The sequence below is a fragment of the Oncorhynchus mykiss genome, chromosome 1, assembly GCF_057628025.1.
Source record: "Oncorhynchus mykiss isolate SJ-2025 chromosome 1, ASM5762802v1, whole genome shotgun sequence".
Taxonomy (NCBI): Eukaryota; Metazoa; Chordata; class Actinopteri; order Salmoniformes; family Salmonidae; genus Oncorhynchus; species Oncorhynchus mykiss.
The window spans coordinates 40,092,593-40,106,224 of NC_143022.1; the positions used below are offsets into that span (position 1 = coordinate 40,092,593).

At 42.2% G+C, this 13,632-nt stretch overlaps 1 long non-coding RNA gene across 5 annotated transcripts in view; it reads right to left on the minus strand.

Moving 5' to 3' along the window:
* The window catches only part of LOC149985498 (uncharacterized), a 208,440-nt gene extending 197,779 nt beyond the window's left edge, over positions 1-10,661 (minus strand). For 2 of the 5 annotated variants that reach the window (XR_016494934.1, XR_016494932.1), the window contains exons 1-2: positions 10,204-10,652; positions 9,780-9,841 (exon numbers count right to left, since the gene is read on the minus strand). This is a non-coding gene — a long non-coding RNA (uncharacterized LOC149985498). Of the gene's footprint in view, positions 1-9,779; positions 9,842-10,203 lie in introns of all 5 variants that reach the window. The other 3 variants (XR_016494929.1, XR_016494926.1, XR_016494933.1) reach the window with 3 other exon arrangements.
* Between the last annotated feature and the right edge of the window lie 2,971 nt (positions 10,662-13,632).

Here is a 13,632-nt window from a genome sequence, read left to right on the forward strand (position 1 = left end):
GCTCCCCAGTTCCTGCCAGTGTAGCCATCAAAGTGAATACATTAGCTGCATTTTTAATGCCTTTAGGGACCCATGTCTGAAATTTATGGAGCCTTTGCAGGGTCCCCCACACTGGTCTACTGATGCCGGTACAATAAATAGTTAGCAATGTGCCATGCAACCACTTTGAGTAGCTTTGTAGGTACATGCATTTTTCTGATCCAAATTCAACAAATCAGACAGACAAATAGTACAAAGTAAGCTGTGTGGTATAAGGTTGAATGGTGAGACTTGGGGCAGACGCTCCACTCTGGTGTGCTCTCTCTCTCTCTCCCTCCTCTCCATGTTCCTCTTCCTCCTTGCTCCACATCTTTATCCCTTCAATCATCTGTATCTCCTCTTCCTTCCTGCCTTCTTCTGCTGAGCACAGACTCTCCACATCACTACCCTCGCTTGCACTGAACTAGAAGAACAGACTAACAGGGGGTCGTGAAAGAGGAAGGAAGAGAGAGAGAGAGAAAACAGGTACAAAGGAACAAATAGGAATCAATTCCGGTCAACATCATAATTTCTATCGCTCTCTCTTTCACTCATACACCCACTTTTTTTTCCTTCCTCTCTTTTTCTCAACCATACACTCTCTAATAATCACCTCTTAGGGGTTTCCACAATAAATGGTTTTACAGCTATAACACGCCTCCCATCACACACACACACACACACACAGTATAATCATGTGGTGCCCCGTGACGAATAGCTGCTGCATGTGCAATAGCTAATGGGAATCCTAATAAACTAAATCATGATGCTATACAGCACTTTCAATCAATCAAATCCCATTACACACAAATACACACACATACAATATCATAATAACGCTACACAGCACTTGCATTCTATCAATCAATCATTAATACAAATTATTTTATAAAGCTGTTAGTGGCCAGATTGTTTCTCAGTTCATTGTGTGCATATACAGTATTTTAGTCAGACTGATGGATAATCAGACAGGATAGAGCACACAAAAATATACAGTGGGGCAAAAAAATATTTAGTCAGCCACCCATTGTCCAAGTTCTCCCACTTAAAAAGATGAGAGGCCTGTAATTTTCATCATAGGTACACTTTAACTATGACTGAGAAAAAAAATCCAGAAAATCACATTGTAGGATTTTTAATGAATTATTTGCAAATTATGGTGGAAAATAAGTATTTGGTCACCTACAAACAAGCAAGATTTCTGGCTCTCACAGACCTGTAACTTCTTCTTTAAGAGGCTCCTCTGTCCTCCACTCGTTACCTGTATTAATGGCACCTGTTTGAACTTGTTATCAGTATAAAAGACATCTGTCCACAACCTCAAACAGTCACACTCCAAACTCCACTATGGCCAAGACCAAAGAGCTGTCAAAGGACACCAGAAACAACATTGTAGACCTGCACCAGGCTGGGAAGACTGAATCTGCAATAGGTAAGCAGCTTGGTTTGAAGAAATAAACTGTGGAAGCAATTATTAGGAAATGGAAGACATACAAGACCACTGATAATCTCCCTCGATCTGGGGCTCCACGCAAGATCTCACCCCGTGGGGTCAACTGTAAGGAATATACAGTGGGGCAAAAAAGTATTTAGTCAGCCACCAATTGTGCAAGTTCTCCCACTTAAAAAGATGAGAGAGGCCTGTAATTTTCATCATAGGTACACTTCAGCTATGACAGACAAAATGAGAAAATGACATCCAGACTTGTGGAGGTCTACATTTTTTTTTTTCTGATGTCTTCTGATTTCTTTAGATTTTCCCATGATGTCAAGCAAAGAGGAACTGAGTTTGAAGGTAGGCCAAGAAATACATCCACAGATACACCTCTAATTGACTCAAATGATGTCAATTAGCCTATCGGAAGCTTCTAAAGCCATGACATAATTTTCTGGAATTTTCCAAGCTGTTTAAAGCACAGTCAACTTAGTGTATGTAAACTTCTGACCCACTGGAAATGTGATACAGTGAATTATAAGTGAAATAATCTGTCTGCAAACAATTGTTGGAAAAATTACTTGTGTCATGCATGAAGTAGATGTCCTAACCGACTTGCCAAAACTATAGTTTGTTAACAAGAAATGTGTGGACTGGTTGAAAAACTAGTTTTAATGACTGAAACCTAAGTGTAAATAAACTACCTACTTCAACTGTAGGTGGGGGCGAAATGAGTATGCATAAGTAACAAACTAACAGCGAGTAGCTGCAGAGTACAAGATTGGAGGGGGTCAATGTAAAATGGTCATTGGCAAATTTTATGAATTGTTCAGCAGTCTAATGGCTTGGGGGTAGAAGCTGTTGAGGAGCCTTTTGGTCCTACAGTAGACTTGGTGCTCCGGTACCGCTTGCTTTGCGGTAGCAGAGAAAATAGTCTATATCTGGAGTCTCTGAAAATTGTATGGGCTTTCATCTGACACCGGCGATTATATTGGTCCTGGATGGCAGGAAGCTTGGCCCCAGTGATGTACTGGGCCGTTCACACTACCCTCTGTAGCACCTTACGGTCAGATGCCGAGTTGCCATACCAAGCGGTGATGTAACCGGTCAGGATGCTCTCGATAGAGCAGCTGTAGAAACTTTTGATGATATGGGGACCCATGGCAAATCTTTTCAGTCTCCTGAGGCGTAAAAGGTTTTGTCGTGCCCTCTTCACGACTGTCTTGGTATGTTTGGACCATGATAGTTCGTTGGGGATGTGGATACAGAGAAACTTGAAACTCTCGACCCGCTCCACTACAGCCCCTTTGATGTTAATGGGGGCCTGTTCGGCCATTGGTCATTCACGATCAGCTCCTTTGTCTTTCTCACATTGAGGGAGAGGTTGTTGTCCTGGCACCACACTGCCAGTTCTCTGACCACCTCCCTATAGGCCATCTCATTTTTGTCAGTGATCAGGCCTACCACTGTTGTGCAGTCAGCAAACTTAATGATATTGTTGGATGCGTGGGTGAACAAGGAATACAGGAGGGGACTAAGTACGCACCCCTGTGGGGCCCCAGTGTTAAGGATCAACGTGGCAGACGTGTTGTTGCCTACTCATACCACCTGGGGGCGGCCCGTCAGGAAGTATAGGATCCAGATGCAGTGAGAGGTGTTTAGTCCCAGAGTCCTTAGTTTAGTGATGAGCTTTATGGGCACTATGGTGTTGAACACTAAGCTGAGGTCAATGAACAGCATTCTCACATAGGTGTTCCTTTTGTCCAGGTTGAAAGGGCAGTGTGGAGTGCAATTGAGATTGCGCCATCTTTGGATCTGTTGGGGCGGTATGCGAATTGGAGTGGGTCTAGGGTATCCTGGAGGATGCTGTTGATGTGAGCCATGACCAGCCTTTCAAAGCACTTCATGGCTACCGACGTGAGTGCCACGGGGCGGTAAATATTCAGGCAGGTTACCTTTGCTTCCTTGGGCACAGGGACTATGTTGGTCTGCTTGAAACATGTAGGTATTACAGACTCGGTCAGGAGAGGTTGAAAATGTAATTGAAGACACTTGACAGTTGGTCCATGCATGCTTTGAGTGCACGTCCTGGTAATCCGTCTGGCCCAGCAGGTTTGTGAATGTTGACCTGTATAAAGGTTTTGTTCACATCGGCTACCGAGAGCGTTATCATACAGTCATCCAGAACAGCTGGTGCTTTTGTGCATGCTTCAGTGTTGCTTGCCTCGAAGCAAGCATGAAAGGCATTTAGCTGGTCTGGTAGGCTCACATCACTGGGCAGCTCGCATCTGGGTTTCCTTTTGTAGTCTGTAATAGTTTTCAAGCCCTGCCACATCCGACAAGCAGGATTCAATCTTAATCCTGTATTGACACTTTGCTTGATTGATGGTTCGTCTGAGGGCATAGCGGGATTTCTTATAAGCGTCCGGATTAATCTCGAAGCAAGCGTCTGGGTTCCCCTTTGTAGTCCGTAATAGTTTTCAAGCCCAGCCACTGAGGTCATAGCGGGATTTCTTAAAAGCGTCCGGATTAGTCTCCCGCTACTTGAAAGCGGCAGCTCTAGCCTTTAGCTCAATGCGGATGTTGCCTGTAATCCATGGTTTCTGGTTGGGATAGGTACATACAGTCACTGTGAGGACTATATCAACAATGCACTTATTGATGAAGCCGATGACTGAGGATGTGTATTCCTCAATGCCATTGGATGAATCCCGGAACATATTCCAGTCTGTGCTAGCAAAACAGTCCTGTGGTGTAGCATCCGCGTCATCTGACCACTTCCGTAATGAGCAAGTCACTTGTACTTCCTGCTTTAGTTTTTGCTTGGAAGCAGGAATCAGGAGGATAGAATTATGGTCAAATTTGCCAAATGGAGGGCAGGGGAGAGCTTTGCATGCATCTCTGTGTGTGGAGTTTTTTTCCCTGCTTGCACATGTGACATGCTGGGTAAAATGTGGTAAAACTGATTTAAGTTTTAATTCATTAAAGTACCCGGCTACCAGGAGTGCCGCTTCTAGGTGGGCATTTTCTTCTTTGATTATGGCCTCATAGAGTTGGTTGAGAGCAGTCTTAGTGCCAGCTTCCCTTTGTGGTGGTAAATAGATGGCTACAATTAATACAGATGAGAACTCTCAGTATATAGTGTGGTCGACAGCTTATCATAAGGCACTCTACCTCAGGTGAGCAATACCTCAAGACTTCATTAATATTAGACATCGCGCACCAGCTGTTATTGACAAAAAGACACACATCCACCCCTCTTACCATAGGTAGCGTCTCTGTTCTGCCAGTGCATGGAAAATCCAGCCCGCTCTATATTGTCAGTTTCTTTGTTCAGCCACGTTTCGGTGAAACATAAGATGTTACAGTTTTTAATGTCCAGTTGGTAGGATAATCTTAGTAGTAGGTCATCAATTTTATTTTCCAATGATTGCACGTCAGCAAGAAGAAGGGAAGGCATTGGGAGTTCTCACTCACTCCGGATTCTCAGAAGGATCCCCGATCTGTGTCCCCTTTTCCGCCGTATTTTCTTCACGCAAACGGCATAGATCTGGGCCTATTCCAGTGAAAGCAGGATTTCCATCTCGTTGGACTCGTTAAAAACAGTTTCTTCCAGTCCGCGGTGAGGAACCGCTTTTCTGATGTCCAGAAGTTATTTTCGGTCATAAGAGACAGTAGTAGCAACATTATGTACACAATAAGTTAAAAAATAAGTTACACAAAATGCAAAAAAAAATAAAACAAATTGCACAATTGGTTGGGAGAATGTAAAATGTCCGCCATGTTCTTCGGCACCAACCTTTCAAAGAATAGTATAAATCAAACCAAATCAAATGTATTTATATAGCCCTTCGTACATCAGCTGATGTCATCTCAAAGTGCTGTACAGAAACCCAGCCTAAAACCCCAAACAGCAAGCAATATAGGTGTAGAAGCACGGTGGCTAGGAAAAACTCCCTAGAAAGGCCGAAACCTATCGAGGAACCAGGCTATGTGGGGTGGCCAGTCCTCTTCTGGCTGTGCCGGGTGGAGATTATAACAGAACATGGCCAAGATGTTCAAATTTTCATAAATGACCAGCATGGTCAAATAATAACAATCACAGGCAGAACAGTTGAAACTGGAGTAGCAGCACGGCCAGGTGGACTGGGGAAAGCAAGGAGTCATCATGCCAGGTAGTCCTGAGACATGATCCTAGGGCTCAGATCCTCCAAGAGTGAGGAAGAAAGAGAGAAAGAGAGAGCATACTTAAATTAACACAGGACACCGGATAGGAAGGGAGAAGTACTCCAGATATAACAAACTGACCCTAGACCCCGACACAAACTACTGAAGCATAAATACTGGAGGCAGGAGAGATCAGGAGACACTATTGCCCCATCCAATGATACCCCCGGATAGGGCCAAACAGGAAGGATATAACCCCACCCACTTTGCCAAAGCACAGCCCCGACACCACTGGGATATCTTCAACTACCAACTTACCATCCTGAGACAAGGCCGAGTACAGCCCACAAAGATCTCCGCCACGGCACAACCCAAGGGGGGCGCCAACCCAGACAGGAAGATCACATCAGTGACTCAACCCACTCAAGTGAAGAACCCCTCCTAGGGAAGGTATGAAAGAGCCCTAGTAAGCCAGTGACTCAGCCCTGTAATAGGGTTAGAGGCAGAGAATCCCAGTGGAAAGAGGAGAACCGGCCAGGCAGAGACAGCAAGGGTGGTTCGTTGCTCCAGAGCCTTTCCGTTCACCTTCACTCTCCTGGGCCAGACTACACTCAATCATATGACCCACTGAAGAGATGAGTCTTCAGTAAAGACTTAAAGGTTGAGACCGAGTTTGCGTCTCTGACATGGGTAGGCAGACCATTGCATAAAAATGGAGCTCTATAGGAGAAAGCCCTGCCTCCAGCTGTTTGCTTAGAAATTCTAGGGACAATTAGGAGGCCTGCGTCTTGTGACCGTAGCGTACGTGTAGGTATGTACGGCAGGACCAAATCAGAGAGATAGGTAGGAGCAAGCCCATGTAATGCTTTGTAGGTTAGCAGTAAAACCTTGAAATCAGCCCTTGCCTTGACAGGAAGCCAGTGTAGGGAGGCTAGCACTGGAGTAATATGATCACATTTTTTGGTTCTAGTCAGGATTCTAGCAGCCGTATTTAGCACTAACTGAAGTGTATTTAGTGCTTTATCCGGGTAGCCGGAAAGTAGAGCATTGCAGCAGTCCAACCTAGAAGCAACAAAAGCATGGACCAACTTTTCTGCATCATTTTTGGACAGAAAGTTTCTGATTTTTGCAATGTTTACGTAGATGGAAAAAGGCTGTCCTTGAAACCGTCTTGATATGTTCTTCAAAAGAGAGATCAGGATCCAGAGTAACGCCGAGGTCCTTCAGTTTTATTTGAGACGACTGTACAACCATTAAGATTAGTTGTCTGATTCAACAGAAGATCTCTTTGTTTCTTCGGACCTAGAACAAGCATCTCTGTTTTGTCCGAGTTTAAAAGTAGAAAGTTTGCAGCCATCCACTTCCTTATATCTGAAACACATGCTTCTAGCGAGGGCAATTTTGAGGCTTCACCATGTTTCATTGAAATGTACACCTGTGTGTCATCCGCATAGCAGTGAAAGTTAACATTATGTTTTCGAATTACATCCCCAAAAGGTAAAATATATAGTGAAAACAATAGTGGTCCTAAAACGGAACCTTGAGGAACACCGGAATTTACAGTTGATTTGTCAGAGGACAAACCATTCACAGAGACAAACTGATATCTTTCCGACAGATAAGATCTAAACCAGGCCAGAACTTGTCCGTGTAGACCAATTTGGGTTTCCAATCTCTCCAAAAGAATGTGGTGATCGATGGTATCAAAAGCAGCACTAAGGTCTAGGAGCACGAGGACAGATGCAGAGCCTTGGTCTGATGCCATTAAAAGGTAATTTACCACCTTCACAAGTGCAGTCTCAGTGCTATGATGGGGTCTAAAACCAGACTGACGCATTTCATATACATTGTTTTTCTTCAGGTAGGCAGTGAGTTGCTGCGCAACAGCCTTTTCTAAAGATTTTGAGAGGAATATGGTACACATCTGGTGGATAGAGAGCCGTTTATTATGTTCAACATAGGAGCTCCAAGCACAGGAAGCAGCTCTTTCAATAGTTTAGTTGGAATAGGGTTCAGTATGCAGCTTGAAGGTTTAGAGGCCATTATTATTTTCATCATTGTATCAAGAGATATAGAGATAGAGCTTGCACATAGGAGATGAGTAATGCAATGTCACGCCCTGATCTGTTTCACCTGTCCTTGCGCTCGTCTACACCCCCCTCCAGATGTTGCCAATTTTACCATTATCCCTTGGGTACTTATACCTCTGTTCTCTGTTTGTCTGTTGCCAGTTTGTCTTGTTTGTTTAAGTCAACCAGCGTTTTGTGTCTCAGCTCCTGATTTTTCTAGTCCCTCTTTCATCACCTTCCTGGTTTTTACCCTTGCCTATCCTGAATCTAAGCCCTCCTGCCTGACCCTGAGCCTGCCTGCCGACCTGTACCTTTGCCCCACTCTGGATTATCGACTCCTGCCTGCCTTGACCTTGTCGTTTGCCTGCCCCTGTTGCTGTAATAAACATTGTTACTCTCACACAGTCTGAACTAGGGTCTTACCTGAAACGTTATATGCAAGATACGGAGACATTATTACAAAAATCCAGAAAATCACATTGTATGATTTTTAAGTAATTAATTTGCATTTTATTGCATTACATAAGTATTTGATACATCAGAAAAGCAGAACTTAATATTTGGTACAGATTCCTTTCTTTGCAATTACAGAGATCATATGTTTCCTGTAGTTCTTGACCAGGTTTGCACACACTGCAGCAGGGATTTTGGCCCACTCCTCCATGTAGACCGTCTCCAGATCCTTCAGGTTTTGGGGCTGTCGCTGGGCAATACGGACTTTCAGCTCCCTCCAAAGATGTTCTATTGGGTTCAGGTCTGGAGACTGGCTAGGCCACTCCAGGACCTTGAGATGCTTCTTACGGAGCCACTCCTTAGTTGCCCTGGCTGTGTGTTTCGTGTCGTTGTCATGCTGGAAGACCCAGCCACGACCCATCTTTAATGCTCTTACTGAGGGAAGGAGGTTGTTGGCCAAGATCTCGCGATACATGGCCCCATCCATCCTCCCCTCAATATGGTGCAGTCGTCCTGTCCCCTTTGCAGAAAAGCATCCCCAAATAATGATGTTTCCACCTCCATGCTTCATGGTTGGGATGGTGTCTTGGGGTTTTGTAAATGTATTAATCAACTTTAGAGGTTTGTCCGCTGCCTTATAATAGTTTCAATCTTTTAAGTTTCTTGCTTGTCCAGTGTTATCGTCACATAGTAATAAAGTGTTGATCTTCAAAAGTTTACCTCTGCGCCATCACTGACTGGTCTTCCCTGGCTGCTTATCCCTGATGAGACCCTGGTCACGATCCGATCATGCTCAGATTAGTCATGACAGAGAATTACCTTGGTGTACATTTACATGTATGGTTCAATAATTGAAATGACCAGTATTCCCAGACCCCAGACTGTAGCCTACCCATCAACTCAAGATGGAACTTTGTATCATTCACTGATATTGTTAACATCTGAGCTCTGTGAACTGGGCTACCCTGGCTGTCTAACAGTGTAGGGAGACCTGTCACCATACGATCCTGCTAAGACATGAGAATAATGTTGTGTACTGACTGTGCACCATGGCAGTGAAGCCTGTAGAGTTGTTTATAAATCCTGTTATGGATGATGCGAATTTTCGCAGCTTTTTGTTAAAAATCGCGCAACATTTCAAAGTCCTGCTACTCATGCCAGGAATATAGTATATGCATATGATAAGTATGTGTGGATAGAAAACACTCTGAAGTCTCTAAAACTGGTTAAATCGGGTCTGTGGCTATAACAGAACGTGTTTAGGAGTAAAAATCCCTGGTAAAACTGTTTACCAACAACACAAAAAAAATATTTGTCCGCCATTCAATGTATTGTTTAACCTTTCTGATCTCCCCATCCCGGATCCGGGATCGTGAATACAGACTCAAGCTCATTACCATAACGCAACGTTAACTATTCATGAAAATCGCAAATGAAATTAAATAAATATGCTAGCTCTCAAGCTTAGCCTTTTGTTAACAACACTGTCATCTCAGATTTTCAAAATATGCTTCTCAACCATTGCAAAACAAGCATTTGTGTAACAGTATTGATGGCTAACGTAGCATTTAGCATTAGCATTCAGCTGGCAACATTTACACAAAAAAACAGAAAAGCATTCAAATAAAATCATTTACCTTTGAAGAACTTCAGATGTTTTCAATGAGGAGACTCTCAGATAGCAAATGTTCAGTTTTTCCTGAAAGATTATTTGTTTAGGACAAATCGCTCCGTTTTCTGCGTCACGTTTAGCTATGAAAAAAACCCTGTATCCAGGATTGTGTAAATCTATCAGCAAGCTCATTAGCATAACACAACGTTAACTATTTATGAAAATCGCAAATGAAATGAAATAAATATGCCATCTCTCAAGCTTAGCCTTTTGTAAACAACACTGTCATCTCAGATTTTCAAAATATGCTTCTCAACCATAGGAAAACAATCATTTGTATAAAAGTAGCTAGCTAGCGTTAGCATTTCGCGTTAGCATTTAGCGTTAGCATTAGCGTTAGCATCCAGCATGCAACATTAACAAAAAAGCCTTCAAATAAAATAATTTACCTTTGAAGAACTTCTGATGTTTTCAATGAGGATACTCTCAGTTAGATAGCAGATGCTCAGTTTTTCCAAAAAGATTCCTTGTGTATTAGAAATAGCTCCGTTTTATACATCACATTTGGCTACCAAAAAAAATCCGTAAATTCAGTCCTCAAAACGCGAACTTTTTTCCAAATTAACTCCATAATATCGACTGAAAACATGGCAAACGTTGTTTAGAATCAATCATCAAGGTGTTTTTCACATATCTCTTCATTGATACATCGTTCTTGGACACATGCTTTCTCCCCTGAATCAAATGGTAAAGTAGAAGCAGCTGGCAATTGCGCACAGAATTCGACGCAGGACACCAGGCGGACACTTGGAAAATGTAGTCTCTTATGGTCAATCTTCCAATGATATGCCTACAAATACGTCACAATGCTGCTAAGACCTTGGGCGAACGACAGAAAGTGTAGGCTCATTCGTTGGGCAATCACAGCCATATAAGGAGAGAATGGAAAACAGAGCTTCAGAAATTCTGCTAATTCCTGGGTGATGCATCATCTTGGTTTCGCCTGTAGAATGAGTTCTGGGGCACTTACAGACAAAATCTTTGCAGATTCTGAAACTTCAGAGTGTTTTCTTTCCAAAACTGTCAAGAATATGCATAGTCGAGCATCTTTTCGTGAAAAAATATCGCGCTTAAAACGGGAACGTTTTTTATCCAAAAATGAAATAGCGCCCCTAGAGCTCTAACAGGTTAAGGCGACCTAAAATAAATGAGGATCCCCTGTAAACGCCTACAGCTTCCACACGATGTCGCCATTGCTGTCATTTTCTGACTTATTTATCCTTGGTTACAACACGAATAAGCTCCTCCTTTCTTGAGGCGCACCACAGTATGTTGTGAAACTGAAAAAATGGACGATGATTTCCAGACTTGCTGCTATCGAATACAGATCGCCCTGTGATCAATTTGATACATCATTAACGTTTATTAATACCTAAAGTTGGTTTAGAAAAGTCGTTTGAAGTGATTTGTAAAAGTTTATAGGCGACTTTTGTAATTTTAAAAAGTGACGTGCGTCTTGTAAATGGGCTTTTTGCAGCATCAGACTGGCCTTCAGCAAATTACATTTTGGGTATACAAGGACGGATTTAATCGGGAAAAATACCCAATTGTGATGTTTATGGGACATATAGGAGTGCCAACAAAGAAGCTCGTCCAAGGTAATGAATGTTTTATATTTTATTTCTGCGTTTTGGGTAGCGCCGGCTACCACAAAATCTGTTGTTTACGTGTCGTGCTGGTATTTTGGGGGGGTGCATGCTATCAGATAATAGCTTCTCATGCTTTCGCCGAAAAGCATTTTACAAATCTGACTTGGTGGCTAGATTCACAACGAGTGTAGCTTTAATTCAGTACCTTGCATGTGTATTTTTATGAAAGTTTGAGATTTATCAAGTACTATACTCGAGTACTATAGGTGGCGCTGGGAGAAGACAGATTTAACCTTATGTGATTGCTCGACGTCTACTGATATTACATTATTAGAGGATTGATATGACTATAATGGACCATTCATGTCCTGTCCTTTACCATTATCATGTTGCTGTATGGATTTTTGGATCAAGTCCAACTAATGTTGAAGTTCAGTGGTTTCAATGGACATGACACTGCACATGTGATTAGTGGAAAGCTGAAATCGAAGTCTAGGCTCTTGTCTTGACTTGAAAGAGTCGGTAAGAAGATGTGACAACATGATAAAGCCACTGTCTACTTTGGATGAAGAGATGCATTATGCATAGATGCCATCACATCCTGATTGAGAGAAATTGATAGAAATTGTTGGCATTGATGCACTTATTCTGGACTTTTTGGTATAATCTATTTCTAAAAGCCTTTTTGTTGAATACAATCCTGTCAGTTAGGGACTTTAATATCTCACAACACAAACACCAGGTTTGAAATCCTGTCTGTCATTTTCTACATCCTATGGGCAGATAGAGCTCAATGTAACAAAAATCCTCTTCTTCAGAGGAGGAGTAGCAAGGATCAGACCAATGTGCAGCGTGGTAAGTGTCCATAATGATATATTTAATAAATCAACAGAACACTGAACACAATAACAAAAGTACAAACAACCGAAACAGTCCCGTATGGTGAAAACACTAACAACCACCCACCAAAACACATGAAAAAACAGGCTACCTAAATATGGCTCCCAATCAGAGACAACGACTGACACCTGCCTCTGATTGAGAACCATACTAGGCCAAACACATAGATTTAAACAAAACATAGAAAAACAACAGAATGCCCACCCCAACTCACGCCCTGACCAACTAAAATAAAGACATAAAAAAGGAACTAAGGTCAGAACATGACACTCAAACCATTATCAGGCCAACCAGAAAGCATTTACTCCAGTGATGGATGGGCATCCCAGAGTGACAATGGCTGGACAGTTAAATTAATGACAGGTGATTAGGTGGTTTAGCGGAACAAAAAAATAACGTTCCCGTACTAAACGGGATATTTTGTCAGGACAAGATGCTAGAATATGCATATCATTTACAGCTTAGGATAGAAAACACTCTAAAGTTTCCAAAACTGTAAAAATATTGTCTGAGTATAACAGAACTGATATTGCAGGTGAAAGCCTGAGAAAAATCCAATCCGGAAGTGACTCATCTTTCGAAAGCTCTGCGTTCCAATGCGTCCCTATTGAGCAGTGAATGGGCTATCAACCAGATTACTTTTTCTACGTATTCCCCAAGGTGTCTACAGCATTGTGACGTAGTTTAACGCATTTATGTTGAAGAATACCCGTAAGCGGCTACATTGCGCAAGTGGTCACCTGATGGCTCTCAGAGTGATTCTCGCGTAAAATACAGAGGTAGCCATTATTCCAATCAGTCCTACTGAAAAACCAATTGTCCTGGTGGATATATTATCGAATAGATATTTGAAAAACACCTTGAGGATTGATTATAAACAACGTTTGCCATGTTTCTGTCGATATTATGGAGCTAATTTGGAATATTTTTCGTGACTGCAATTTCCGGGCGATTTCTCAGCCAAACGTGAAGAACAAACGGAGCTATTTCGCCTACAAAAATACTTTTTGGGAAAAAAAGGAACATTGGCTATCTAACTGGGAGTCTCGTGAGTGAAAACATCTGAAGCTCATCAAAGGTAAACTATTTAATATGATTGCTTTTCTGATTTCCGTGACCAAGTTACCTGCTGCTAGCTGGACAAAATGCTATGCTAGGCTATCGATAAACTTACACAAATGCTTGTCCTAGCTTTGGCTGTAAAGCATATTTTGAAAATCTGAGATGACAGGGTGATTAACAAAACGCTAAGCTGTGTCTCAATATATTTCACTTGTGATTTTCATGAATAGGAATATTTTCTAGGAATATTTATGTCCGTTGCGTTAT